We start from the raw sequence: 4,748 nt of genomic DNA on the forward strand, positions 1-4,748 counted from the left end.
AAACAGGCAGCCATATCAATGTGTGTGCGATATACAGCATACGGTTAACTTGGACGAACTGTTTTCGATTAGGAAACACAACAGAAACGGTTCATCTTAACAAGATGTGTGTGATATGCGGCATACAGTTCACATGGATGAACTATTTGCGATGAGCCAAAAGAACACAAACGGGACGTGTAAACAAGATGTGTGTGATACGTGGCAAACAGCCGACTCGGATGAACTATTTGCGATGACAAATTACAACACAGACGGTCAATGCAGTTACTTCATGTGCGATTCTGTGTGTACAAAAAACTTTGAAAAATGCAAACTAGTTGCTTGCGGTGGCGGAGTATCGCACACGATGCGTGTGCGAGTACTCGTGTGCGATTATTAGTATGTCACACATATGTTTCCTTATGTTAACATGTGTGTGAATTTGCAATATGGACAGTTAATAAGCAAATGCCTTCTGGTCATCGGGCACACGCTTAAACTCAATGAACTGTGTACGATACTAATACTTTCCATGAAAATTTATGAACTTGGGTAAGAGCATTTGAGTAACATATATATAGTGGTTACACTATTCGACAAAAGGAGGATCTTCGTAACACGGTTTTGTATGGTCCATATCTACATACTTAACATAGTAACAACTATCACATTTTAAGAGGCTAAGGGCCAACAACCATATGGTCCATATCCACATACTTAACATATATAGTAACAGCTAGCACATTTTAAGAGCCTGAGGGCCAACAACCACAACTATCCACTTGAAGCAGCTTGATCACGGCGACTCGGCATCTCATCAATGAAAAGGAAGAGCCCTCCTGTGCCTTGGTAGATCATGAGTAGAACAGTGTCTCCAATTTTCCAATATGGATGCATTGCCACGAGAAGCGAGAACTTGTTAATTTGAATGGTTCCATTCCTGCGGGAAATGCAATAGCTTGCAATCACTTTGGCGTTATTAGCAGGAACAACTGTAATTCGACCACGCTGGGAAATCGATCCAGGAACTGCTACAGGGGGCAATTTCTGTTGACATGTAGAATAAAAAACAATTGTAACATATCGTTGAAGATATATATTGTAACATCCCAAATTTTCAATTTGGAATGTTATACATAGGTCATCCATGCATATCATATTTTACTGCATTTTGCTTTGCGATCCTCGAAATTCTAAGCAACTCAAGGACCCACGGAGAGAGTTGGGGATTTCACGTTTTTCATATTTGAACTTTATCAAATATCGAAACAAGGATCACTTTGGTTTTAATTATTTTTCTCTCCGAAAATATTTCATATTAAAATATATAAGAGGAGATAATATGACTTCTCCAAAATAAAGGGAATATTGGAGGAAAAAATATTAAAATCAAATTAATTCTTTTCGGACTTTTATTGCTATTTTATTTGAATTAGGAAAAATATGTGTTTTTCAAAATTGCATTAGAGGCCCAAATAAATATTCACTTTGTCTGAAATATTATTAGAGGACCGCGAAAATTTATTTCAGGATTTTTGCACTCCGTTTAGTATTTCTTTAATTTGTTTTTCCGCGTCAGGATTATTTACAAAAAAGTGCACCGACCTAACCGGGCCGTGCCCGATCCGGACACTGCCCGGCCAGAAATTATAAGCCGCGGACCGACCCCACCGCCAGCCCCGCCGCCCCAAACCCTAGCCGCCGCGCCGCCGCCGTCCGCCGTCGCCACCCCGTCGGCCCGTCGTCCGCCACCGCCGTCGCCCCGCCGCCGCCGACCGTGCCGCCGAGGTAGCCGCCGCCGCCGCCGTCCGGTTTTTCTCAAGAAAAAACCAATCTTTTTTTAAGTAAACCCTAGATTCGTTTTTTTAGATTTCGGTTCGGTTCGATTTTTCGTCGGTTTATTATTTAGCGAACGTTCGTCCGTACGTTCATTTTAACAAACGCTGTTCGTCAGTTAGCCGCAGACAGCGAACGTTCGTTCGTTAGCCTGTTCGTCTCGTTTTATTTTCCAGGGTTTTTCCGCGATTATTTTCGATCGCGATTTCTGCCCTAATCTTCGCTTTAATTTATCTTTTCGCTCGTTTATCCAAATCAGGTGAAACAAGCGCCTAGATCTTCACCTCGAAGCCCTCTTTCTGTTTAATCAACTTGAACAAGATTTTGGTACTGTAAAATTTGACTTTAGTCCAGATTAATAAACGGATCTTCCGTAGTTTGAGTTTCGTTGCTCCGTTTGATTTGATTCTTTTTGCAAATCGAATCTCTTCTGTTGAGTTTTCAGATTCGATCTTCTTAGTTGAGTTTTACCCGTGCATCTTTGCTTGATTGCTTATGTATACTTTTGTTTGTTTCTGATAGAATTCCCGGAGTGCGAAGCCTGCTACTACGAGTCTCTAGGATTTGCAGATCGTCAGCAAGGCAAGTAACACATTGATCATACCCCTTTATTACCCAATTTTTATGCATTAGTTTCAACCCTCACACATTGCATGACTAGGATCTCTTAACATGTGGGATCTGGGAAGTAGATGATGAGGTAGAACCTATTACCTGTTTTATTATCAAACCCTTGGGAGTTACTTCTACGTTATGCTTATATTGCCATGCTATGCTCGTAGACGTGGATTGGGTTTGAGTGTATCCATGACGGATGTGAGTTTGTTAATTAATGGTTCAACTTAAGGTGGCAACTTTAATACACGGATTGCTTGTGGGCACCTGGAGAATCCAGTGTTATCCTAGGATATCCCGGAGTACCCGTGTGATCATCCTACGGTCCGCCACCCAGGCTCAAACGGATCATAAGATTATTCATGCTAGAAACTTCTGTGTGTAACCACAAGACATTATGGGCTCGGGCATAGTTGAGTATGTTGCGTGACCTCTCTCAGTGGTAGACTAGCATATGTAGGGGAAAGTAGGTGTAACTGTCTACCCAGAGTAAAGAGTTAATGCTTCTGAAAGACTGTGTCTCGGTCATCCATTTCTCAAACACCATGTAGTGCGAGAAATCCAACGGAGGAGATTGAGTCTTGTGGGGAAAAGTGCACAAACCTCTGCAGAGTGTACAAACTAATCATGGTTAGCCGTGTCCCCGGTTATGGACATCTTGAGTATCTGGTACTTGATTATTGATTTGATCTCATCACTCTAAATTAATTTGACGGGTTGTAAATGATTACCTTATTTGGGATGGAGTTGGAGGAACCTTCTCAATGATGTTTTAACCACCATGATAGTTAAACAAAAAAGTATTCCTTTGTTGTAGGAAAAAATTGGCTTTTTGCAAAAACATTATAACCATAGAGCCTCCACCAGCCATATATGCATGTACTGATAGCATTTATCTGTTCATTGCTCTACTGTGTTATATTGCCAGCATATTCCATGTGCTGACCTGTTTAGGGCTGCAACATATCATGTTGCAGACTTTTCAGACAAAGAGTAAGGTGCGTTAGGCCGTTGTCGTGCACTCAGCTATGCCGTTGGAGTTGATGGACTCACTTTATCTTCCAAGCCTTCCACTGTTATCTTATTTAGATGGCCTTAAGCCATATTTATTGTAATAAGTTCTCTTTTGAGACATTCGATGTAATAACTGTGTGATTGCTACTCTGTTATAAATCCATTCAAGTACTGTGTGTGTCAGCATTACCGATCCAGGGATGACACTGAACACAGAGATTTGATCGTGTGAGGTCGGATCGCTGCATATATAGTTTAAGAGCATCAACATTAAAATAAGACTTTTTACCAGCGTTTTGTGCACACAATTGTCTTGTTCAGTGTGTGCACCATAGGTCTAATTAATCCCATCCAAAATCCAGCGTTCATACGCTGTGCTATCTTTGTTGGATTATCAACAAAGTTTATGACATGCTTCAAGTCCTTCCTGTTGAGGATATAGGCCTTAGAGTCACCCGCCAGGAGGGGCCGGGTTACTCTAATGGTCATTACCAGAAGCCCGACGTCAAGCTTAAAGATGGTGGGCCGAAGATGGGCTTAAGACCCGGCAAAGGCTTAAGGCCCGTAGTTACAATCATTATTATGGTAAAACTTGTAGTGTAAGGCAAGAATAGTTAAGAGTCCGAGCCGGACACTTTTATGAGCCGGCCGGGACTCTAAGAGCTGCAGGGCGTCAGCCTCCATATATAAAGGGACGACCCGGCAGTAGTTTAAGGGTGACAACAATCTCATCGAGAGCCGGGCATAGCAGTTTAGCTCCCTGGTGATCATAACCCTAATCAATACCACCTCAACTGGACGTAGGCTTTTACCTTCACCGTAAGGGGCCGAACCAGTATAAACCCTCGTGTTCCTTGTCCCGCATTAACCCCTTCAAGCTTCCTAGCTGCGATGGCTCCACGACTAAGTCCTAGCTCGAGGACATCTGCCGTAACAATTCCACGACACTTCCAGTGAAATTTGGTACGCTTAGTAACATACAGATCATTCACTATGCATCCAACATATCCTGCTTAAAAGGTGGTAAGGTATTATTTATTTAGAACATGGCAGAAGAATATATAGTGCGCATAAATTGGGAAATAGAATTTGTTACTGCCTAGGAACGGAGTCAGAATATGATATCACAATTGGTTGCTTAAATAGTGATCAATTGGTTGCTTAAATAGTAATGTAACAGCAAGGAGAAAGTTGAAAGGACACTAACCTCGATCAAACTTTGATCAGCTGATGACGTTGGGGAAGTAAGCATCCATCTTAATTAGACCAGGCTGTGGTGCACACACTAGAATTTTATTGCC

This window comes from Aegilops tauschii, chromosome 2 (genome assembly GCF_002575655.3).
Source record: "Aegilops tauschii subsp. strangulata cultivar AL8/78 chromosome 2, Aet v6.0, whole genome shotgun sequence".
NCBI classification, from domain to species: Eukaryota; Viridiplantae; Streptophyta; class Magnoliopsida; order Poales; family Poaceae; genus Aegilops; species Aegilops tauschii.